This window comes from Pristiophorus japonicus, chromosome 19, assembly GCF_044704955.1.
Source record: "Pristiophorus japonicus isolate sPriJap1 chromosome 19, sPriJap1.hap1, whole genome shotgun sequence".
Lineage (NCBI taxonomy): Eukaryota > Metazoa > Chordata > Chondrichthyes > Pristiophoridae > Pristiophorus > Pristiophorus japonicus.
Genome location: NC_091995.1, coordinates 50,320,923 through 50,343,235, shown reverse-complemented (window position 1 = coordinate 50,343,235; position 22,313 = coordinate 50,320,923). Strand labels below are relative to the sequence as shown.

The window sequence follows — 22,313 nt, the reverse complement described above, 5'->3', positions numbered from 1 at the left end:
TCAATCACCATAGACGTCAATGTTGCAGCTGGGCTCAGGCCCTGCAAGTCAAGCAGCATTATTTCAAATTCCTCAACATCAGTGAGTCATTTCCAGTTAAATTCTGGGGATTTGCTCCCTGACAGGGCAGAGGCAGACAAAATGGGAAGAATGTTGAAGAATACCTAGTTGACACTTGACATACATTGTGTGAATCTGGAATTCATTTAATTGTGAGCAAAATATTGCAATTTTTAGCTGGTTCCTTCGATGCCTTCTTTTGTCTGTCTATCTTGCATTACATGTGATGTTCCCTTTCATCAAATCTGTCGAGTTGCATCAGAAGGAACAAAAACGGCTTCAGAAAAAGCTGCAGGATTACTGTGCGGTTTATCAAAGTTAGTTTTCAGCTGTGTGATGGTGGTGCAGTGGTAAGCATGGTTGCCTTCCAAGCAGTTGGCCTGGGTTCGATTCCCAGCCATCACATTTGTCAATTTCTACTTGAGAATGAAATGAACCTCTGGTTGCAAGGAGTTCTTCCAGCCGCAGCTCATGGATTTTGTTGAGCAACCTGTTTTCAAAGGGTCATGTTTGAATGTTTGCAATGCAAAGTCGACGTGTCATCAATGTGTCATAATGTACTGGCGCCAGTGCTACCTGAATTCATAGTATGAACTGTCAATCACCATAGACGTCAATGTTGCAGCTGGGCTCAGGCCCTGCAAGTCAAGCAGCAGTGTTTCAAATTCTTTAACAACATCAGTGAGTCATTTCCAGTTAAATTCTGGGGAATTGCTCCCTGAGAGGGCAGAGGCAGACAAAATGGAAAGAATGTTGAAGAATACCCAGTTGACACTTGACATACATTGTGTGAATCTGGAATTCATTTAATTGTGAGCAAAATATTGCAATTTTTAGCTGGTTCCTTCGATGCCTTCTTTTATCTGTCTATCTTGCATTACATGTGATGTTACCTTTCATCAAATCTGTCGAGTTGCATCAGAAGGAACAAAAACGGCTTCAGAAAAAGCTGCAGGATTACTCTGCGGTTTATCAAAGTTAGTTTTCAGCTGTGTGATGGTGGTGCAGTGGTAAGCATGGTTGCCTTCCAAGCAGTTGACCTGGGTTTGATTCCCAGCCATCACATTTGTCAATTTCTACTTGTGGATGAAATGGACTTCTGATGACTCTGGTTGCAAGCAGTTCTTCCAGCAGCAGCTCATGGATTTTGTTGAGCAACCTGTTTTCAAAGGGTCCTGTTTGAATGCTTGCAATGCAAAGTCAATGTGTCATAATGTACTGGCGACAGTGCTACCTGAATTCATAGTATGAGCTGTCAATCACCATAGACGTAAATGTTGCAGCTGGGCTCAGGCCCTGCAAGTCAAGCAGCAGAATTTCAAATTCCTCAACATCAGTGAGTCATTTCCAGTTAAATTCTGGGGATTTGCTCCCTGACAGGGCAGAGGCAGACAAAATGGGAAGAATGTTGAAGAATACCCAGTTGACACTTGACATACATTGTGTGAATCTGGAATTCATTTAATTGTGAGCAAAATATTGCAATTTTTAGCTGGTTCCTTCGATGCCTTCTTTTATCTGTCTATCTTGCATTACATGTGATGTTACCTTTCATCAAATCTGTCGAGTTGCATCAGAAGGAACAAAAACGGCTTCAGAAAAAGCTGCAGGATTACTGTGCGGTTTATCAAAGGCTGTTTTCAGCTGTGTGATGGTGGTGCAGTGGTAAGCATGGTTGCCTTCCAAGCAGTTGACCTGGGTTCGATTCCCAGCCATCACATTTGTCAATTTCTACTTGTGGATGAAATGGACTTCTGATGACTCTGGTTGCAAGCAGTTCTTCCAGCAGCAGCTCATTGATTTTGTTGAGCAACCTGTTTTCAAAGGGTCCTGTTTGAATGCTTGCAATGCAAAGTCAATGTGTCATAATGTACTGGCGACAGTGCGACCTGAATTCATCGTGTGAGCTGTCAATCACCATCGATGTCAATGTTGCAGCTGGGCTCAGTCCCTGCAAGTCAAGCAGCAGTATTTCAAATTCCTCAACAACATCAGTGAGTCATTTCCAGTTAAATTCTGGGGATTTGCTCCCTGAGAGGGCAGAGGCAGACAAAATGGGAAGAATGTTGAAGAATACCCAGTTGACACTTGACATACATTGTGTGAATCTGGAATTCATTTAATTGTGAGCAAAATATTGCAATTTTTAGCTGGTTCCTTCGATGCCTTCTTTTATCTGTCTATCTTGCATTACATGTGATGTTACCTTTCATCAAATCTGTCGAGTTGCATCAGAAGGAACAAAAACGGCTTCAGAAAAAGCTGCAGGATTACTGTGCGGTTTATCAAAGTTAGTTTTCAGCTGTGTGATGGTGGTGCAGTGGTAAGCATGGTTGCCTTCCAAGCAGTTGACCTGGGTTCAATTCCCAGCCATCACATTTGTCAATTTCTACTTGAGAATGAAATGAACCTCTGATGACTCTGGTTGCAAGTAGTTCTTCCAGCCGCAACTCATGGATTTTGTTGAGCAACCGGTTTTCAAAGGGTCATGTTTGAATGTTTGCAATGCAAAGTCGACGTGTCATCAATGTGTCATAATGTACTGGCGACAGTGCTGCCTGAATTCATTGTATGAACTGTCAATCACCATAGACGTCAATGTTGCAGCTGGGCTCAGGCCCTGCAAGTCAAGCAGCATTATTTCAAATTCCTCAACATCAGTGAGTCATTTCCAGTTAAATTCTGGGGATTTGCTCCCTGACAGGGCAGAGGCAGACAAAATGGGAAGAATGTTGAAGAATACCTAGTTGACACTTGACATACATTGTGTGAATCTGGAATTCATTTAATTGTGAGCAAAATATTGCAATTTTTAGCTGGTTCCTTCGATGCCTTCTTTTGTCTGTCTATCTTGCATTACATGTGATGTTCCCTTTCATCAAATCTGTCGAGTTGCATCAGAAGGAACAAAAACGGCTTCAGAAAAAGCTGCAGGATTACTGTGCGGTTTATCAAAGTTAGTTTTCAGCTGTGTGATGGTGGTGCAGTGGTAAGCATGGTTGCCTTCCAAGCAGTTGGCCTGGGTTCGATTCCCAGCCATCACATTTGTCAATTTCTACTTGAGAATGAAATGAACCTCTGGTTGCAAGGAGTTCTTCCAGCCGCAGCTCATGGATTTTGTTGAGCAACCTGTTTTCAAAGGGTCATGTTTGAATGTTTGCAATGCAAAGTCGACGTGTCATCAATGTGTCATAATGTACTGGCGCCAGTGCTACCTGAATTCATAGTATGAACTGTCAATCACCATAGACGTCAATGTTGCAGCTGGGCTCAGGCCCTGCAAGTCAAGCAGCAGTGTTTCAAATTCTTTAACAACATCAGTGAGTCATTTCCAGTTAAATTCTGGGGAATTGCTCCCTGAGAGGGCAGAGGCAGACAAAATGGAAAGAATGTTGAAGAATACCCAGTTGACACTTGACATACATTGTGTGAATCTGGAATTCATTTAATTGTGAGCAAAATATTGCAATTTTTAGCTGGTTCCTTCGATGCCTTCTTTTATCTGTCTATCTTGCATTACATGTGATGTTACCTTTCATCAAATCTGTCGAGTTGCATCAGAAGGAACAAAAACGGCTTCAGAAAAAGCTGCAGGATTACTCTGCGGTTTATCAAAGTTAGTTTTCAGCTGTGTGATGGTGGTGCAGTGGTAAGCATGGTTGCCTTCCAAGCAGTTGACCTGGGTTTGATTCCCAGCCATCACATTTGTCAATTTCTACTTGTGGATGAAATGGACTTCTGATGACTCTGGTTGCAAGCAGTTCTTCCAGCAGCAGCTCATGGATTTTGTTGAGCAACCTGTTTTCAAAGGGTCCTGTTTGAATGCTTGCAATGCAAAGTCAATGTGTCATAATGTACTGGCGACAGTGCTACCTGAATTCATAGTATGAGCTGTCAATCACCATAGACGTAAATGTTGCAGCTGGGCTCAGGCCCTGCAAGTCAAGCAGCAGAATTTCAAATTCCTCAACATCAGTGAGTCATTTCCAGTTAAATTCTGGGGATTTGCTCCCTGACAGGGCAGAGGCAGACAAAATGGGAAGAATGTTGAAGAATACCCAGTTGACACTTGACATACATTGTGTGAATCTGGAATTCATTTAATTGTGAGCAAAATATTGCAATTTTTAGCTGGTTCCTTCGATGCCTTCTTTTATCTGTCTATCTTGCATTACATGTGATGTTACCTTTCATCAAATCTGTCGAGTTGCATCAGAAGGAACAAAAACGGCTTCAGAAAAAGCTGCAGGATTACTGTGCGGTTTATCAAAGGCTGTTTTCAGCTGTGTGATGGTGGTGCAGTGGTAAGCATGGTTGCCTTCCAAGCAGTTGACCTGGGTTCGATTCCCAGCCATCACATTTGTCAATTTCTACTTGTGGATGAAATGGACTTCTGATGACTCTGGTTGCAAGCAGTTCTTCCAGCAGCAGCTCATTGATTTTGTTGAGCAACCTGTTTTCAAAGGGTCCTGTTTGAATGCTTGCAATGCAAAGTCAATGTGTCATAATGTACTGGCGACAGTGCGACCTGAATTCATCGTGTGAGCTGTCAATCACCATCGATGTCAATGTTGCAGCTGGGCTCAGTCCCTGCAAGTCAAGCAGCAGTATTTCAAATTCCTCAACAACATCAGTGAGTCATTTCCAGTTAAATTCTGGGGATTTGCTCCCTGAGAGGGCAGAGGCAGACAAAATGGGAAGAATGTTGAAGAATACCCAGTTGACACTTGACATACATTGTGTGAATCTGGAATTCATTTAATTGTGAGCAAAATATTGCAATTTTTAGCTGGTTCCTTCGATGCTTTCTTTTATCTGTCTATCTTGCATTACATGTGATGTTACCTTTCATCAAATCTGTCGAGTTGCATCAGAAGGAACAAAAACGGCTTCAGAAAAAGCTGCAGGATTACTGTGCGGTTTATCAAAGTTAGTTTTCAGTTGTGTGATGGTGGTGCAGTGGTAAGCATGGTTGCCTTCCAAGCAGTTGACCTGGGTTCGATTCCCAGCCATCACATTTGTCAATTTCTACTTGAGAATGAAATGAACCTCTGATGACTCTGGTTGCAAGTAGTTCTTCCAGCCGCAACTCATGGATTTTGTTGAGCAACCTGTTTTCAAAGGGTCATGTTTGAATGTTTGCAATGCAAAGTCGACGTGTCATCAAGGTGTCATAATGTACTGGCGACAGTGCTACCTGAATTCATAGTATGAACTGTCAATCACCATAGACGTCAATGTTGCAGCTGGGCTCAGGCCCTGCAAGTCAAGCAGCAGTGTTTCAAATTCTTTAACAACATCAGTGAGTCATTTCCAGTTAAATTCTGGGGAATTGCTCCCTGAGAGGGCAGAGGCAGACAAAATGGGAAGAATGTTGAAGAATACCCAGTTGACACTTGACATACATTGTGTGAATCTGGAATTCATTTAATTGTGAGCAAAATATTGCAATTTTTAGCTGGTTCCTTCGATGCTTTCTTTTATCTGTCTATCTTGCATTACATGTGATGTTACCTTTCATCAAATCTGTCGAGTTGCATCAGAAGGAACAAAAACAGCTTCAGGAAAAGCTGCAAGATTACTGTGCGGTTTATCAAATCTTGCTTTCAGTTGTTTGATGGTGGTGCAGTGGTAAGCATGGTTGCCTTCTAAGCAGTTGACCTGGGTTCGATTCCCAGCCATCACATTTGTCAATTTCTACTTGTGGATGAAATGGACTTCTGATGACTCTGGTTGCAAGCAGTTCTTCCAGCCGCAGCTCATGGATTTTGTTGAGCAACTTGTTTTCAACGGGTCCTGTTTGAATGCTTGCAATGCAAAGTCAATGTGTCAAAATGTACTGGCGACAGTGCTACCTGAATTCATAGTATGAGCTGTCAATCACCATAGACGTAAATGTTGCAGCTGGGCTCAGGCCCTTGCAAGTCAAGCAGCAGTATTTCAAATTCCTCAACATCAGTGAGTCATTTCCAGTTAAATTCTGGGGATTTGCTCCCTGAGAGGGCAGAGGCAGACAAAATGGAAAGAATGTTGAAGAATACCCAGTTGACACTTGACATACATTGTGTGAATCTGGAATTCATTTAATTGTGAGCAAAATATTGCAATTTTTAGCTGGTTCCTTCGATGCTTTCTTTTATCTGTCTATCTTGCATTACATGTGATGTTACCTTTCATCAAATCTGTCGAGTTGCATCAGAAGGAACAAAAACAGCTTCAGGAAAAGCTGCAGGATTACTGTGCGGTTTATCAAAGTTAGTTTTCAGCTGTGTAATGGTGGTGCAGTGGTAAGCATGGTTGCCTTCCAAGCAGTTGACCTGGGTTCGATTCCCAGCCATCACATTTGTCAATTTCTACTTGTGGATGAAATGGACTTCTGATGACTCTGGTTGCAAGCAGTTCTTCCAGCAGCTCATGGATTTTGTTGAGCAACCTGTTTTCAAAGGGTCCTGTTTGAATGCTTGCAATGCAAAGTCAATGTGTCATAATGTACTGGCGACAGTGCTGCCTGAATTCATAGTATGAGCTGTCAATCACCATAGACGTAAATGTTGCAGCTGGGCTCAGGCCCTGCAAGTCAAGCAGCAGTATTTCAAATTCCTCAACATCAGTGAGTCATTTCCAGTTAAATTCTGGGGATTTGCTCCCTGAGAGGGCAGAGGCAGACAAAATGGAAAGAATGTTGAAGAATACCCAGTTGACACTTGACATACATTGTGTGAATCTGGAATTCATTTAATTGTGAGCAAAATATTGCAATTTTTAGCTGGTTCCTTCGATGCTTTCTTTTATCTGTCTATCTTGCATTGCATGTGATGTTACCTTTCATCAAATCTGTCGAGTTGCATCAGAAGGAACAAAAACGGCTTCAGAAAAAGCTGCAGGATTACTGTGCGGTTTATCAAAGGTTGTTTTCAGCTGTGTGATGGTGGTGCAGTGGTAAGCATGGTTGCCTTCCAAGCAGTTGATCTGGGTTCGATTCCCAGCCATCACATTTGTCAATTTATACTTGAGGATGAAATGAACCTCTGGTTGCAAGTAGTTCTTCCAGCCGCAACTCATGGATTTTGTTGAGCAACCTGTTTTCAAAGGGTCATGTTTGAATGTTTGCAATGCAAAGTCGACGTGTCATCAAGGTGTCATAATGTACTGGCGACAGTGCTACCTGAATTCATAGTATGAACTGTCAATCACCATAGACGTCAATGTTGCAGCTGGGCTCAGGCCCTGCAAGTCAAGCAGCAGTGTTTCAAATTCTTTAACAACATCAGTGAGTCATTTCCAGTTAAATTCTGGGGAATTGCTCCCTGAGAGGGCAGAGGCAGACAAAATGGGAAGAATGTTGAAGAATACCCAGTTGACACTTGACATACATTGTGTGAATCTGGAATTCATTTAATTGTGAGCAAAATATTGCAATTTTTAGCTGGTTCCTTCGATGCTTTCTTTTATCTGTCTATCTTGCATTACATGTGATGTTACCTTTCATCAAATCTGTCGAGTTGCATCAGAAGGAACAAAAACAGCTTCAGGAAAAGCTGCAAGATTACTGTGCGGTTTATCAAATCTTGCTTTCAGTTGTTTGATGGTGGTGCAGTGGTAAGCATGGTTGCCTTCTAAGCAGTTGACCTGGGTTCGATTCCCAGCCATCACATTTGTCAATTTCTACTTGTGGATGAAATGGACTTCTGATGACTCTGGTTGCAAGCAGTTCTTCCAGCCGCAGCTCATGGATTTTGTTGAGCAACTTGTTTTCTACGGGTCCTGTTTGAATGCTTGCAATGCAAAGTCAATGTGTCAAAATGTACTGGCGACAGTGCTACCTGAATTCATAGTATGAGCTGTCAATCACCATAGACGTAAATGTTGCAGCTGGGCTCAGGCCCTTGCAAGTCAAGCAGCAGTATTTCAAATTCCTCTACATCAGTGAGTCATTTCCAGTTAAATTCTGGGGATTTGCTCCCTGAGAGGGCAGAGGCAGACAAAATGGAAAGAATGTTGAAGAATACCCAGTTGACACTTGACATACATTGTGTGAATCTGGAATTCATTTAATTGTGAGCAAAATATTGCAATTTTTAGCTGGTTCCTTCGATGCTTTCTTTTATCTGTCTATCTTGCATTACATGTGATGTTACCTTTCATCAAATCTGTCGAGTTGCATCAGAAGGAACAAAAACAGCTTCAGGAAAAGCTGCAGAATTACTGTGCGGTTTATCAAAGTTAGTTTTCAGCTGTGTGATGGTGGTGCAGTGGTAAGCATGGTTGCCTTCCAAGCAGTTGACCTGGGTTCGATTCCCAGCCATCACATTTGTCAATTTCTACTTGTGGATGAAATGGACTTCTGATGACTCTGGTTGCAAGCAGTTCTTCCAGCAGCTCATGGATTTTGTTGAGCAACCTGTTTTCAAAGGGTCCTGTTTGAATGCTTGCAATGCAAAGTCAATGTGTCATAATGTACTGGCGACAGTGCTACCTGAATTCATAGTATGAGCTGTCAATCACCACAGATGTCAATGTTGCAGCTGGGCTCAGGCCCTGCAAGTCAAGCAGCAGTATTTCAAATTCCTCAACAACATCAGTGAGTCATTTCCAGTTAAATTCTGGGGATTTGCTCCCTGAGAGGGCAGAGGCAGACAAAATGGGAAGAATGTTGAAGAATACCCAGTTGACACTTGACATACATTGTGTGAATCTGGAATTCATTTAATTGTGAGCAAAATATTGCAATTTTTAGCTGGTTCCTTCGATGCTTTCTTTTATCTGTCTATCTTGCATTACATGTGATGTTACCTTTCATCAAATCTGTCGAGTTGCATCAGAAGGAACAAAAACGGCTTCAGAAAAAGCTGCAGGATTACTGTGCGGTTTATCAAAGTTAGTTTTCAGTTGTGTGATGGTGGTGCAGTGGTAAGCATGGTTGCCTTCCAAGCAGTTGACCTGGGTTCGATTCCCAGCCATCACATTTGTCAATTTCTACTTGAGAATGAAATGAACCTCTGATGACTCCGGTTGCAAGTAGTTCTTCCAGCCGCAACTCATGGATTTTGTTGAGCAACCTGTTTTCAAAGGGTCATGTTTGAATGTTTGCAATGCAAAGTCGACGTGTCATCAATGTGTCATAATGTACTGGCGACAGTGCTACCTGAATTCATAGTATGAACTGTCAATCACCATAGACGTCAATGTTGCAGCTGGGCTCAGGCCCTGCAAGTCAAGCAGCAGTGTTTCAAACTCTTTAACAACATCAGTGAGTCATTTCCAGTTAAATTCTGGGGAATTGCTCCCTGAGAGGGCAGAGGCAGACAAAATGGGAAGAATGTTGAAGAATACCCAGTTGACACTTGACATACATTGTGTGAATCTGGAATTCATTTAATTGTGAGCAAAATATTGCAATTTTTAGCTGGTTCCTTCGATGCTTTCTTTTATCTGTCTATCTTGCATTACATGTGATGTTACCTTTCATCAAATCTGTCGAGTTGCATCAGAAGGAACAAAAACAGCTTCAGGAAAAGCTGCAAGATTACTCTGCGGTTTATCAAATCTTGCTTTCAGTTGTTTGATGGTGGTGCAGTGGTAAGCATGGTTGCCTTTTAAGCAGTTGACCTGGGTTCGATTCCCAGCCATCACATTTGTCAATTTCTACTTGAGAATGAAATGAACCTCTGATGACTCTGGTTGCAAGTAGTTCTTCCAGCCGCAACTCATGGATTTTGTTGAGCAACCTGTTTTCAAAGGGTCATGTTTGAATGTTTGCAATGCAAAGTCGACGTGTCATCAATGTGTCATAATGTACTGGCGACAGTGCTACCTGAATTCATCGTATGAACTGTCAATCACCATAGACGTCAATGTTGCAGCTGGGCTCAGGCCCTGCAAGTCAAGCAGCAGTGTTTCAAATTCTTTAACAACATCAGTGAGTCATTTCCAGTTAAATTCTGGGGAATTGCTCCCTGAGAGGGCAGAGGCAGACAAAATGGGAAAAATGTTGAAGAATACCCAGTTGACACTTGACATACATTGTGTGAATCTGGAATTCATTTAATTGTGAGCAAAATATTGCAATTTTTAGCTGGTTCCTTCGATGCTTTCTTTTATCTGTCTATCTTGCATTACATGTGATGTTTCCTTTCATCAAATCTGTCGAGTTGCATCAGAAGGAACAAAAACAGCTTCAGGAAAAGCTGCAAGATTACTCTGCGGTTTATCAAATCTTGCTTTCAGTTGTTTGATGGTGGTGCAGTGGTAAGCATGGTTGCCTTCTAAGCAGTTGACCTGGGTTCGATTCCCAGCCATCACATTTGTCAATTTCTACTTGTGGATGAAATGGACTTTTGATGACTCTGGTTGCAAGCATTTCTTCCAGCAGCAGCTCATGGATTTTGTTGAGCAACCTGTTTTCAAAGGGTCCTGTTTGAATGCTTGCAATGCAAAGTCAATGTGTCATAATGTACTGGCGACAGTGCGACCTGAATTCAAAGTATGAGCTGTCAATCACCATAGACGTAAATGTTGCAGCTGGGCTCAGGCCCTTGCAAGTCAAGCAGCAGTATTTCAAATTCCTCTACATCAGTGAGTCATTTCCAGTTAAATTCTGGGGATTTGCTCCCTGAGAGGGCAGAGGCAGACAAAATGGAAAGAATGTTGAAGAATACCCAGTTGACACTTGACATACATTGTGTGAATCTGGAATTCATTTAATTGTGAGCAAAATATTGCAATTTTTAGCTGGTTCCTTCGATGCTTTCTTTTATCTGTCTATCTTGCATTACATGTGATGTTACCTTTCATCAAATCTGTCGAGTTGCATCAGAAGGAACAAAAACATCTTCAGGAAAAGCTGCAGGTTTACTCTGCGGTTTATCAAATCTTGCTTTCAGTTGTTTGATGGTGGTGCAGTGGTAAGCATGGTTGCCTTCCAAGCAGTTGACCTGGGTTTGATACCCAGCCATCACATTTGTCAATTTCTACTTGTGGATGAAATGGACTTTTGATGACTCTGGTTGCAAGCATTTCTTCCAGCAGCAGCTCATGGATTTTGTTGAGCAACCTGTTTTCAAAGGGTCCTGTTTGAATGCTTGCAATGCAAAGTCAATGTGTCATAATGTACTGGCGACAGTGCTACCTGAATTCACAGTATGAACTGTCAATCACCATCGATGTAAATGTTGCAGCTGGGCTCAGGCCCTGCAAGTCAAGCAGCAGTATTTCAAATTCCTCAACATCAGTGAGTCATTTCCAGTTAAATTCTGGGGATTTGCTCCCTGAGAGGGCAGAGGCAGACAAAATGGAAAGAATGTTGAAGAATACCCAGTTGACACTTGACATACATTGTGTGAATCTGGAATTCATTTAATTGTGAGCAAAATATTGCAATTTTTAGCTGGTTCCTTCGATGCCTTCTTTTATCTGTCTATCTTGCATTACATATGATGTTACCTTTCATCAAATCTGTCGAGTTGCATCAGAAGGAACAAAAACGTTTTCAGAAAAAGCTGCAGGATTACTGTGCGGTTTATCAAAGGTTGTTTTCAGCTGTGTGATGGTGGTGCAGTGGTAAGCATGGTTGCCTTCCAAGCAGTTGACCTGGGTTTGATTCCCAGCCATCCCATTTGTCAATTTCTACTTGAGAATGGAATGAACCTCTGATGACTCTGGTTGCAAGCAGTTCTTCCAGCCGCAGCTCATGGATTTTGTTGAGCAACCTGTTTTCAAAGGGTCATGTTTGAATGTTTGCAATGCAAAGTCAATGTGTCATAATGTACTGGCGACAGTGCTACCTGAATTCATAGTATGAACTGTCAATCACCATAGACGTCAATGTTGCAGCTGGGCTCAGGCCCTGCAAGTCAAGCAGCAGTGTTTCAAATTCTTTAACAACATCAGTGAGTCATTTCCAGTTAAATTCTGGGGAATTGCTCCCTGAGAGGGCAGAGGCAGACAAAATGGAAAGAATGTTGAAGAATACCCAGTTGACACTTGACATACATTGTGTGAATCTGGAATTCATTTAATTGTGAGCAAAATATTGCAATTTTTAGCTGGTTCCTTCGATGCTTTCTTTTATCTGTCTATCTTGCATTACATGTGATGTTACCTTTCATCAAATCTGTCGAGTTGCATCAGAAGGAACAAAAACAGCTTCAGGAAAAGCTGCAAGATTACTCTGCGGTTTATCAAATCTTGCTTTCAGTTGTTTGATGGTGGTGCAGTGGTAAGCATGGTTGCCTTCTAAGCAGTTGACCTGGGTTCGATTCCCAGCCATCACATTTGTCAATTTCTACTTGTGGATGAAATGGACTTCTGATGACTCTGGTTGAAGGCAGTTCTTCCAGAATCAGCTCATGGATTTTGTTGAGCAACCTGTTTTCAAAGGGTCCTGTTTGAATGCTTGCAATGCAAAGTCAATGTGTCATAATGTACTGGCGACAGTGCTACCTGAATTCACAGTATGAGCTGTCAATCACCACAGATGTCAATGTTGCAGCTGGGCTCAGGCCCTGCAAGTCAAGCAGCAGTATTTCAAATTCCTCAACATCAGTGAGTCATTTCCAGTTAAATTCTGGGGATTTGCTCCCTGAGAGGGCAGAGGCAGACAAAATGGAAAGAATGTTGAAGAATACCCAGTTGACACTTGACATACATTGTGTGAATCTGGAATTCATTTAATTGTGAGCAAAATATTGCAATTTTTAGCTGGTTCCTTCGATGCTTTCTTTTATCTGTCTATCTTGCATTACATGTGATGTTACCTTTCATCAAATCTGTCGAGTTGCATCAGAAGGAACAAAAACAGCTTCAGAAAAAGCTGCAGGATTACTGTGCGGTTTATCAAAGTTAGTTTTCAGCTGTGTGATGGTGGTGCAGTGGTAAGCATGGTTGCCTTCCAAGCAGTTGACTTGGGTTCGATTCCCAGCCATCACATTTGTCAATTTCTACTTGTGGATGAAATGGACTTTTGATGAGTCTGGTTGCAAGCAGTTCTTCCAGCAGCAGCTCATGGATTTTGTTGAGCAACCTGTTTTCAAAGGGTCCTGTTTGAATGCTTGCAATGCAAAGTCAATGTGTCATAATGTACTGGCGACAGTGCTACCTGAATTCATAGTATGAACTGTCAATCACCATCGACGTCAATGTTGCAGCTGGGCTCAGGCCCTGCAAGTCAAGCAGCAGTATTTCAAATTCCTCAACATCAGTGAGTCATTTCCAGTTAAATTCTGGGGATTTGCTCCCTGAGAGCGCAGAGGCAGACAAAATGGAAAGAATGTTGAAGAATACCCAGTTGACACTTGACATACATTGTGTGAATCTGGAATTCATTTAATTGTGAGCATAATATTGCAATTTTTAGCTGGTTCCTTCGATGCTTTCTTTTATCTGTCTATCTTGCATTACATGTGATGTTACCTTTCATCAAATCTGTCGAGTTGCATCAGAAGGAACAAAAACGGCTTCAGAAAAAGCTGCAGGATTACTGTGCGGTTTATCAAAGTTAGTTTTCAGCTGTGTGATGGTGGTGCAGTGGTAAGCATGGTTGCCTTCCAAGCAGTTGACCTGGGTTCGATTCCCAGCCATCACATTTGTCAATTTCTAGTTGAGAATGAAATGAACCTCTGATGACTCTGGTTGAAGGCAGTTCTTCCAGAATCAGCTCATGGATTTTGTTGAGCAACCTGTTTTCTAAGGGTCATGTTTGAATGCTTGCAATGCAAAGTCAATGTGTCATAATGTACTGGCGACAGTGCTACCTGAATTCATAGTATGAACTGTCAATCACCATAGACGTCAATGTTGCAGCTGGGCTCAGGCCCTGCAAGTCAAGCAGCAGTGTTTCAAATTGTTTAACAACATCAGTGAGTCATTTCCAGTTAAATTCTGGGGAATTGCTCCCTGAGAGGGCAGAGGCAGACAAAATGGAAAGAATGTTGAAGAATACCCAGTTGACACTTGACATACATTGTGTGAATCTGGAATTCATTTAATTGTGAGCAAAATATTGCAATTTTTAGCTGGTTCCTTCGATGCTTTCTTTTATCTGTCTATCTTGCATTACATGTGATGTTACCTTTCATCAAATCTGTCGAGTTGCATCAGAAGGAACAAAAACAGCTTCAGGAAAAGCTGCAAGATTACTCTGCGGTTTATCAAATTTTGCTTTCAGTTGTTTGATGGTGGTGCAGTGGTAAGCATGGTTGCCTTCCAAGCAGTTGACCTGGGTTCGATTCCCAGCCATCACATTTGTCAATTTCTACTTGTGGATGAAATGGACTTCTGATGACTCTGGTTGAAGGCAGTTCTTCCAGAATCAGCTCATGGATTTTGTTGAGCAACCTGTTTTCAAAGGGTCCTGTTTGAATGCTTGCAATGCAAAGTCAATGTGTCATAATGTGCTGGCGACAGTGCTACCTGAATTCACAGTATGAGCTGTCAATCACCATAGATGTAAATGTTGCAGCTGGGCTCAGGCCCTGTAAGTCAAGCAGCAGTATTTCAAATTCCTCAACATCAGTGAGTCATTTCCAGTTAAATTCTGGGGATTTGCTCCCTGAGAGGGCAGAGGCAGACAAAATGGAAAGAATGTTGAAGAATACCCAGTTGACACTTGACATACATTGTGTGAATCTGGAATTCATTTAATTGTGAGCAAAATATTGCAATTTTTAGCTGGTTCCTTCGATGCTTTCTTTTATCTGTCTATCTTGCATTACATGTGATGTTACCTTTCATCAAATCTGTCGAGTTGCATCAGAAGGAACAAAAACGGCTTCAGAAAAAGCTGCAGGATTACTGTGCGGTTTATCAAAGTTAGTTTTCAGCTGTGTGATGGTGGTGCAGTGGTAAGCATGGTTGCCTTCCAAGCAGTTGACCTGGGTTCGATTCCCAGCCATCACATTTGTCAATTTCTACTTGTGGATGAAATGGACTTTTGATGAGTCTGGTTGCAAGCAGTTCTTCCAGCAGCAGCTCATGGATTTTGTTGAGCAACCTGTTTTCAAAGGGTCCTGTTTGAATGCTTGCAATGCAAAGTCAATGTGTCATAATGTACTGGCGACAGTGCTACCTGAATTCATAGTATGAGCTGTCAATCACCATCGACGTCAATGTTGCAGCTGGGCTCAGGCCCTGCAAGTCAAGCAGCAGTATTTCAAATTCCTCAACATCAGTGAGTCATTTCCAGTTAAATTGTGGGGATTTGCTCCCTGAGAGCGCAGAGGCAGACAAAATGGAAAGAATGTTGAAGAATACCCAGTTGACACTTGACATACATTGTGTGAATCTGGAATTCATTTAATTGTGAGCATAATATTGCAATTTTTAGCTGGTTCCTTCGATGCTTTCTTTTATCTGTCTATCTTGCATTACATGTGATGTTACCTTTCATCAAATCTGTCGAGTTGCATCAGAAGGAACAAAAACGGCTTCAGAAAAAGCTGCAGGATTACTGTGCGGTTTATCAAAGTTAGTTTTCAGCTGTGTGATGGTGGTGCAGTGGTAAGCATGGTTGCCTTCCAAGCAGTTGACCTGGGTTCGATTCCCAGCCATCACATTTGTCAATTTCTAGTTGAGAATGAAATGAACCTCTGATGACTCTGGTTGAAGGCAGTTCTTCCAGCCGCAGCTCATGGATTTTGTTGAGCAACCTGTTTTGAAAGGGTCATGTTTGAATGCTTGCAATGCAAAGTCAATGTGTCATAATGTACTGGCGACAGTGCTACCTGAATTCATAGTATGAACTGTCAATCACCACAGATGTAAATGTTGCAGCTGGGCTCAGGCCCTGCAAGTCAAGCAGCAGTATTTCAAATTCCTCAACATCAGTGAGTCATTTCCAGTAAAATTCTGGGGATTTGCTCCCTGAGAGGGCAGAGGCAGACAAAATGGAAAGAATGTTGAAGAATACCCAGTTGACACTTGACATACATTGTGTGAATCTGGAATTCATTTAATTGTGAGCAAAATATTGCAATTTTTAGCTGGTTCCTTCGATGCTTTCTTTTATCTGTCTATCTTGCATTACATGTGATGTTACCTTTCATCAAATCTGTCGAGTTGCATCAGAAGGAACAAAAACGGCTTCAGAAAAAGCTGCAGGATTACTGTGCGGTTTATCAAAGGTTGTTTTCAGCTGTGTGATGGTGGTGCAGTGGTAAGCATGGTTGCCTTCCAAGCAGTTGACCTGGGTTTGATTCCCAGCCATCACATTTGTCAATTTCTACTTGTGGATGAAATGGACTTCTGATGACTCTGGTTGCAAGCAGTTCTTCCAGCATCTCATGGATTTTGTTGAGCAACCTGTTTTCAAAGGGTCCTGTTTGAATGCTTGCAATGCAAAGTCAATGTGTCATAATGTACTGGCGACAGTGCCACCTGAATTCATAGTATGAGCTGTCAATCACCATAGATGTCAATGTTGCAGCTGGGCTCAGGCCCTGCAAGTCAAGCAGCAGTATTTCAAATTCCTCAACAACATCAGTGAGTCATTTCCAGTTAAATTCTGGGGATTTGCTCCCTGAGAGGGCAGAGGCAGACAAAATGGGAAGAATGTTGAAGAATACCCAGTTGACACTTGACATACATTGTGTGAATCTGGAATTCATTTAATTGTGAGCAAAATATTGCAATTTTTAGCTGGTTCCTTCGATGCTTTCTTTTATCTGTCTATCTTGCATCACATGTGATGTTACCTTTCATCAAATCTGTCGAGTTGCATCAGAAGGAACAAAAACGGCTTCAGAAAAAGCTGCAGGATTACTGTGCGGTTTATCAAAGTTAGTTTTCAGTTGTGTGATGGTGGTGCAGTGGTAAGCATGGTTGCCTTCCAAGCAGTTGACCTGGGTTCGATTCCCAGCCATCACATTTGTCAATTTCTAGTTGAGAATGAAATGAACCTCTGATGACTCTGGTTGCAAGTAGTTCTTCCAGCCGCAACTCATGGATTTTGTTGAGCAACCTGTTTTCAAAGGGTCATGTTTGAATGTTTGCAATGCAAAGTCGACGTGTCATCAATGTTTCATAATGTACTGGCGACAGTGCTACCTGAATTCATAGTATGAACTGTCAATCACCATAGACGTCAATGTTGCAGCTGGGCTCAGGCCCTGCAAGTCAAGCAGCAGTGTTTCAAATTCTTTAACAACATCAGTGAGTCATTTCCAGTTAAATTCTGGGGAATTGCTCCCTGAGAGGGCAGAGGCAGGCAAAATGGAAAGAATGTTGAAGAATACCCAGTTGACACTTGACATACATTGTGTGAATCTGGAATTCATTTAATTGTGAGCAAAATATTGCAATTTTTAGCTGGTTCCTTCGATGCTTTCTTTTATCTGTCTATCTTGCATTACATGTGATGTTACCTTTCATCAAATCTGTCGAGTTGCATCAGAAGGAACAAAAACAGCTTCAGGAAAAGCTGCAAGATTACTCTGCGGTTTATCAAATCTTGCTTTCAGTTGTTTGATGGTGGTGCAGTGGTAAGCATGGTTGCCTTCTAAGCAGTTGACCTGGGTTCGATTCCCAGCCATCACATTTGTCAATTTCTAGTTGAGAATGAAATGAACCTCTGATGACTCTGGTTGAAGGCAGTTCTTCCAGAATCAGCTCATGGATTTTGTTGAGCAACCTGTTTTCAAAGGGTCCTGTTTGAATGCTTGCAATGCAAAGTCAATGTGTCATGATGTGCTGGCGACAGTGCTACCTGAATTCACAGTATGAGCTGTCAATCACCATAGATGTAAATGTTGCAGCTGGGCTCAGGCCCTGCAAGTCAAGCAGCAGTATTTCAAATTCCTCAACATCAGTGAGTCATTTCCAGTTAAATTCTGGGGATTTGCTCCCTGAGAGGGCAGAGGCAGACAAAATGGAAAGAATGTTGAAGAATACCCAGTTGACACTTGACATACATTGTGTGAATCTGGAATTCATTTAATTGTGAGCAAAATATTGCAATTTTTAGCTGGTTCCTTCGATGCTTTCTTTTATCTGTCTATCTTGCATTACATGTGATGTTACCTTTCATCAAATCTGTCGAGTTGCATCAGAAGGAACAAAAACGGCTTCAGAAAAAGCTGCAGGATTACTGTGCGGTTTATCAAAGTTAGTTTTCAGCTGTGTGATGGTGGTGCAGTGGTAAGCATGGTTGCCTTCCAAGCAGTTGACTTGGGTTCGATTCCCAGCCATCACATTTGTCAATTTCTACTTGTGGATGAAATGGACTTTTGATGAGTCTGGTTGCAAGCAGTTCTTCCAGCAGCAGCTCATGGATTTTGTTGAGCAACCTGTTTTCAAAGGGTCCTGTTTGAATGCTTGCAATGCAAAGTCAATGTGTCATAATGTACTGGCGACAGTGCTACCTGAATTCATAGTATGAGCTGTCAATCACCATCGACGTCAATGTTGCAGCTGGGCTCAGGCCCTGCAAGTCAAGCAGCAGTATTTCAAATTCCTCAACATCAGTGAGTCATTTCCAGTTAAATTCTGGGGATTTGCTCCCTGAGAGCGCAGAGGCAGACAAAATGGAAAGAATGTTGAAGAATACCCAGTTGACACTTGACATACATTGTGTGAATCTGGAATTCATTTAATTGTGAGCATAATATTGCAATTTTTAGCTGGTTCCTTCGATGCTTTCTTTTATCTGTCTATCTTGCATTACATGTGATGTTACCTTTCATCAAATCTGTCGAGTTGCATCAGAAGGAACAAAAACGGCTTCAGAAAAAGCTGCAGGATTACTGTGCGGTTTATCAAAGTTAGTTTTCAGCTGTGTGATGGTGGTGCAGTGGTAAGCATGGTTGCCTTCCAAGCAGTTGACCTGGGTTCGATTCCCAGCCATCACATTTGTCAATTTCTAGTTGAGAATGAAATGAACCTCTGATGACTCTGGTTGAAGGCAGTTCTTCCAGAATCAGCTCATGGATTTTGTTGAGCAACCTGTTTTCTAAGGGTCATGTTTGAATGCTTGCAATGCAAAGTCAATGTGTCATAATGTACTGGCGACAGTGCTACCTGAATTCATAGTATGAACTGTCAATCACCACAGATGTAAATGTTGCAGCTGGGCTCAGGCCCTGCAAGTCAAGCAGCAGTATTTCAAATTCCTCAACATCAGTGAGTCATTTCCAGTAAAATTCTGGGGATTTGCTCCCTGAGAGGGCAGAGGCAGACAAAATTGAAAGAATGTTGAAGAATACCCAGTTGACACTTGACATACATTGTGTGAATCTGGAATTCATTTAATTGTGAGCAAAATATTGCAATTTTTAGCTGGTTCCTTCGATGCTTTCTTTTATCTGTCTATCTTGCATTACATGTGATGTTACCTTTCATCAAATCTGTCGAGTTGCATCAGAAGGAACAAAAACGGCTTCAGAAAAAGCTGCAGGATTACTGTGCGGTTTATCAAAAGTTGTTTTCAGCTGTGTGATGGTGGTGCAGTGGTTAGCATGGTTGCCTTCCAAGCAGTTGATCTGGGTTTGATTCCCAGCCATCACATTTGTCAATTTCTACTTGTGGATGAAATGGACTTCTGATGACTCTGGTTGCAAGCAGTTCTTCCAGCATCTCATGGATTTTGTTGAGCAACCTGTTTTCAAAGGGTCCTGTTTGAATGCTTGCAATGCAAAGTCAATGTGTCATAATGTACTGGCGACAGTGCCACCTGAATTCATAGTATGAGCTGTCAATCACCATAGATGTCAATGTTGCAGCTGGGCTCAGGCCCTGCAAGTCAAGCAGCAGTATTTCAAATTCCTCAACAACATCAGTGAGTCATTTCCAGTTAAATTCTGGGGATTTGCTCCCTGAGAGGGCAGAGGCAGACAAAATGGGAAGAATGTTGAAGAATACCCAGTTGACACTTGACATACATTGTGTGAATCTGGAATTCATTTAATTGTGAGCAAAATATTGCAATTTTTAGCTGGTTCCTTCGATGCTTTCTTTTATCTGTCTATCTTGCATCACATGTGATGTTACCTTTCATCAAATCTGTCGAGTTGCATCAGAAGGAACAAAAACGGCTTCAGAAAAAGCTGCAGGATTACTGTGCGGTTTATCAAAGTTAGTTTTCAGTTGTGTGATGGTGGTGCAGTGGTAAGCATGGTTGCCTTCCAAGCAGTTGACCTGGGTTCGATTCCCAGCCATCACATTTGTCAATTTCTAGTTGAGAATGAAATGAACCTCTGATGACTCTGGTTGCAAGTAGTTCTTCCAGCCGCAACTCATGGATTTTGTTGAGCAACCTGTTTTCAAAGGGTCATGTTTGAATGTTTGCAATGCAAAGTCGACGTGTCATCAATGTTTCATAATGTACTGGCGACAGTGCTACCTGAATTCATAGTATGAACTGTCAATCACCATAGACGTCAATGTTGCAGCTGGGCTCAGGCCCTGCAAGTCAAGCAGCAGTGTTTCAAATTCTTTAACAACATCAGTGAGTCATTTCCAGTTAAATTCTGGGGAATTGCTCCCTGAGAGGGCAGAGGCAGACAAAATGGAAAGAATGTTGAAGAATACCCAGTTGACACTTGACATACATTGTGTGAATCTGGAATTCATTTAATTGTGAGCAAAATATTGCAATTTTTAGCTGGTTCCTTCGATGCTTTCTTTTATCTGTCTATCTTGCATTACATGTGATGTTACCTTTCATCAAATCTGTCGAGTTGCATCAGAAGGAACAAAAACAGCTTCAGGAAAAGCTGCAAGATTACTCTGCGGTTTATCAAATCTTGCTTTCAGTTGTTTGATGGTGGTGCAGTGGTAAGCATGGTTGCCTTCTAAGCAGTTGATCTGGGTTCGATTCCCAGCCATCACATTTGTCAATTTCTACTTGTGGATGAAATGGACTTCTGATGACTCTGGTTGAAGGCAGTTCTTCCAGAATCAGCTCATGGATTTTGTTGAGCAACCTGTTTTCAAAGGGTCCTGTTTGAATGCTTGCAATGCAAAGTCAATGTGTCATGATGTGCTGGCGACAGTGCTACCTGAATTCACAGTATGAGCTGTCAATCACCATAGATGTAAATGTTGCAGCTGGGCTCAGGCCCTGCAAGTCAAGCAGCAGTATTTCAAATTCCTCAACATCAGTGAGTCATTTCCAGTTAAATTCTGGGGATTTGCTCCCTGAGAGGGCAGAGGCAGACAAAATGGAAAGAATGTTGAAGAATACCCAGTTGACACTTGACATACATTGTGTGAATCTGGAATTCATTTAATTGTGAGCAAAATATTGCAATTTTTAGCTGGTTCCTTCGATGCTTTCTTTTATCTGTCTATCTTGCATTACATGTGATGTTACCTTTCATCAAATCTGTCGAGTTGCATCAGAAGGAACAAAAACGGCTTCAGAAAAAGCTGCAGGATTACTGTGCGGTTTATCAAAGTTAGTTTTCAGCTGTGTGATGGTGGTGCAGTGGTAAGCATGGTTGCCTTCCAAGCAGTTGACCTGGGTTCGATTCCCAGCCATCACATTTGTCAATTTCTACTTGTGGATGAAATGGACTTTTGATGAGTCTGGTTGCAAGCAGTTCTTCCAGCAGCAGCTCATGGATTTTGTTGAGCAACCTGTTTTCAAAGGGTCCTGTTTGAATGCTTGCAATGCAAAGTCAATGTGTCATAATGTACTGGCGACAGTGCTACCTGAATTCATAGTATGAGCTGTCAATCACCATCGACGTCAATGTTGCAGCTGGGCTCAGGCCCTGCAAGTCAAGCAGCAGTATTTCAAATTCCTCAACATCAGTGAGTCATTTCCAGTTAAATTCTGGGGATTTGCTCCCTGAGAGCGCAGAGGCAGACAAAATGGAAAGAATGTTGAAGAATACCCAGTTGACACTTGACATACATTGTGTGAATCTGGAATTCATTTAATTGTGAGCATAATATTGCAATTTTTAGCTGGTTCCTTCGATGCTTTCTTTTATCTGTCTATCTTGCATTACATGTGATGTTACCTTTCATCAAATCTGTCGAGTTGCATCAGAAGGAACAAAAACGGCTTCAGAAAAAGCTGCAGGATTACTCTGCGGTTTATCAAAGTTAGTTTTCAGCTGTGTGATGGTGGTGCAGTGGTAAGCATGGTTGCCTTCCAAGCAGTTGACCTGGGTTCGATTCCCAGCCATCACATTTGTCAATTTCTAGTTGAGAATGAAATGAACCTCTGATGACTCTGGTTGAAGGCAGTTCTTCCAGAATCAGCTCATGGATTTTGTTGAGCAACCTGTTTTCTAAGGGTCATGTTTGAATGCTTG

At 41.9% G+C, this 22,313-nt stretch overlaps 32 non-coding genes across 32 annotated transcripts; all 32 read left to right on the top strand.

Moving 5' to 3' along the window:
* The first annotated feature begins 393 nt into the window (after positions 1–393).
* On the top strand, positions 394–465 carry trnag-ucc (transfer RNA glycine (anticodon UCC)). The gene has a single exon. It is a non-coding gene; the product is annotated as a tRNA-Gly (tRNA).
* Positions 466–1,053: 588 nt separating this feature from the next.
* On the top strand, positions 1,054–1,125 carry trnag-ucc (transfer RNA glycine (anticodon UCC)). Its single transcript has one exon. It is a non-coding gene; the product is annotated as a tRNA-Gly (tRNA).
* Positions 1,126–1,708: 583 nt separating this feature from the next.
* trnag-ucc (transfer RNA glycine (anticodon UCC)) lies at positions 1,709–1,780 on the top strand. The gene has a single exon. It is a non-coding gene; the product is annotated as a tRNA-Gly (tRNA).
* Positions 1,781–2,366: 586 nt separating this feature from the next.
* trnag-ucc (transfer RNA glycine (anticodon UCC)) lies at positions 2,367–2,438 on the top strand. Its single transcript has one exon. It is a non-coding gene; the product is annotated as a tRNA-Gly (tRNA).
* A 594-nt stretch (positions 2,439–3,032) lies between these two features.
* On the top strand, positions 3,033–3,104 carry trnag-ucc (transfer RNA glycine (anticodon UCC)). Its single transcript has one exon. It is a non-coding gene; the product is annotated as a tRNA-Gly (tRNA).
* Positions 3,105–3,692: 588 nt separating this feature from the next.
* On the top strand, positions 3,693–3,764 carry trnag-ucc (transfer RNA glycine (anticodon UCC)). Its single transcript has one exon. It is a non-coding gene; the product is annotated as a tRNA-Gly (tRNA).
* A 583-nt stretch (positions 3,765–4,347) lies between these two features.
* On the top strand, positions 4,348–4,419 carry trnag-ucc (transfer RNA glycine (anticodon UCC)). The gene has a single exon. It is a non-coding gene; the product is annotated as a tRNA-Gly (tRNA).
* Positions 4,420–5,005: 586 nt separating this feature from the next.
* trnag-ucc (transfer RNA glycine (anticodon UCC)) lies at positions 5,006–5,077 on the top strand. Its single transcript has one exon. It is a non-coding gene; the product is annotated as a tRNA-Gly (tRNA).
* A 597-nt stretch (positions 5,078–5,674) lies between these two features.
* On the top strand, positions 5,675–5,746 carry trnar-ucu (transfer RNA arginine (anticodon UCU)). Its single transcript has one exon. It is a non-coding gene; the product is annotated as a tRNA-Arg (tRNA).
* A 584-nt stretch (positions 5,747–6,330) lies between these two features.
* On the top strand, positions 6,331–6,402 carry trnag-ucc (transfer RNA glycine (anticodon UCC)). Its single transcript has one exon. It is a non-coding gene; the product is annotated as a tRNA-Gly (tRNA).
* Positions 6,403–6,982: 580 nt separating this feature from the next.
* On the top strand, positions 6,983–7,054 carry trnag-ucc (transfer RNA glycine (anticodon UCC)). Its single transcript has one exon. It is a non-coding gene; the product is annotated as a tRNA-Gly (tRNA).
* Positions 7,055–7,642: 588 nt separating this feature from the next.
* On the top strand, positions 7,643–7,714 carry trnar-ucu (transfer RNA arginine (anticodon UCU)). The gene has a single exon. It is a non-coding gene; the product is annotated as a tRNA-Arg (tRNA).
* A 584-nt stretch (positions 7,715–8,298) lies between these two features.
* Positions 8,299–8,370, top strand: trnag-ucc (transfer RNA glycine (anticodon UCC)). Its single transcript has one exon. It is a non-coding gene; the product is annotated as a tRNA-Gly (tRNA).
* A 583-nt stretch (positions 8,371–8,953) lies between these two features.
* trnag-ucc (transfer RNA glycine (anticodon UCC)) lies at positions 8,954–9,025 on the top strand. The gene has a single exon. It is a non-coding gene; the product is annotated as a tRNA-Gly (tRNA).
* Positions 9,026–9,622: 597 nt separating this feature from the next.
* Positions 9,623–9,694, top strand: trnak-uuu (transfer RNA lysine (anticodon UUU)). Its single transcript has one exon. It is a non-coding gene; the product is annotated as a tRNA-Lys (tRNA).
* Positions 9,695–10,291: 597 nt separating this feature from the next.
* On the top strand, positions 10,292–10,363 carry trnar-ucu (transfer RNA arginine (anticodon UCU)). The gene has a single exon. It is a non-coding gene; the product is annotated as a tRNA-Arg (tRNA).
* A 1,897-nt stretch (positions 10,364–12,260) lies between these two features.
* trnar-ucu (transfer RNA arginine (anticodon UCU)) lies at positions 12,261–12,332 on the top strand. The gene has a single exon. It is a non-coding gene; the product is annotated as a tRNA-Arg (tRNA).
* A 583-nt stretch (positions 12,333–12,915) lies between these two features.
* trnag-ucc (transfer RNA glycine (anticodon UCC)) lies at positions 12,916–12,987 on the top strand. Its single transcript has one exon. It is a non-coding gene; the product is annotated as a tRNA-Gly (tRNA).
* Positions 12,988–13,570: 583 nt separating this feature from the next.
* trnag-ucc (transfer RNA glycine (anticodon UCC)) lies at positions 13,571–13,642 on the top strand. Its single transcript has one exon. It is a non-coding gene; the product is annotated as a tRNA-Gly (tRNA).
* Positions 13,643–14,228: 586 nt separating this feature from the next.
* trnag-ucc (transfer RNA glycine (anticodon UCC)) lies at positions 14,229–14,300 on the top strand. The gene has a single exon. It is a non-coding gene; the product is annotated as a tRNA-Gly (tRNA).
* A 583-nt stretch (positions 14,301–14,883) lies between these two features.
* Positions 14,884–14,955, top strand: trnag-ucc (transfer RNA glycine (anticodon UCC)). Its single transcript has one exon. It is a non-coding gene; the product is annotated as a tRNA-Gly (tRNA).
* Positions 14,956–15,538: 583 nt separating this feature from the next.
* Positions 15,539–15,610, top strand: trnag-ucc (transfer RNA glycine (anticodon UCC)). The gene has a single exon. It is a non-coding gene; the product is annotated as a tRNA-Gly (tRNA).
* Positions 15,611–16,193: 583 nt separating this feature from the next.
* On the top strand, positions 16,194–16,265 carry trnag-ucc (transfer RNA glycine (anticodon UCC)). Its single transcript has one exon. It is a non-coding gene; the product is annotated as a tRNA-Gly (tRNA).
* Positions 16,266–16,848: 583 nt separating this feature from the next.
* Positions 16,849–16,920, top strand: trnag-ucc (transfer RNA glycine (anticodon UCC)). Its single transcript has one exon. It is a non-coding gene; the product is annotated as a tRNA-Gly (tRNA).
* A 597-nt stretch (positions 16,921–17,517) lies between these two features.
* trnar-ucu (transfer RNA arginine (anticodon UCU)) lies at positions 17,518–17,589 on the top strand. The gene has a single exon. It is a non-coding gene; the product is annotated as a tRNA-Arg (tRNA).
* Positions 17,590–18,172: 583 nt separating this feature from the next.
* On the top strand, positions 18,173–18,244 carry trnag-ucc (transfer RNA glycine (anticodon UCC)). Its single transcript has one exon. It is a non-coding gene; the product is annotated as a tRNA-Gly (tRNA).
* Positions 18,245–18,827: 583 nt separating this feature from the next.
* On the top strand, positions 18,828–18,899 carry trnag-ucc (transfer RNA glycine (anticodon UCC)). Its single transcript has one exon. It is a non-coding gene; the product is annotated as a tRNA-Gly (tRNA).
* A 583-nt stretch (positions 18,900–19,482) lies between these two features.
* trnag-ucc (transfer RNA glycine (anticodon UCC)) lies at positions 19,483–19,554 on the top strand. Its single transcript has one exon. It is a non-coding gene; the product is annotated as a tRNA-Gly (tRNA).
* A 583-nt stretch (positions 19,555–20,137) lies between these two features.
* On the top strand, positions 20,138–20,209 carry trnag-ucc (transfer RNA glycine (anticodon UCC)). Its single transcript has one exon. It is a non-coding gene; the product is annotated as a tRNA-Gly (tRNA).
* Positions 20,210–20,806: 597 nt separating this feature from the next.
* Positions 20,807–20,878, top strand: trnar-ucu (transfer RNA arginine (anticodon UCU)). The gene has a single exon. It is a non-coding gene; the product is annotated as a tRNA-Arg (tRNA).
* A 583-nt stretch (positions 20,879–21,461) lies between these two features.
* trnag-ucc (transfer RNA glycine (anticodon UCC)) lies at positions 21,462–21,533 on the top strand. Its single transcript has one exon. It is a non-coding gene; the product is annotated as a tRNA-Gly (tRNA).
* Positions 21,534–22,116: 583 nt separating this feature from the next.
* On the top strand, positions 22,117–22,188 carry trnag-ucc (transfer RNA glycine (anticodon UCC)). The gene has a single exon. It is a non-coding gene; the product is annotated as a tRNA-Gly (tRNA).
* The last annotated feature ends 125 nt before the right edge of the window (positions 22,189–22,313 follow it).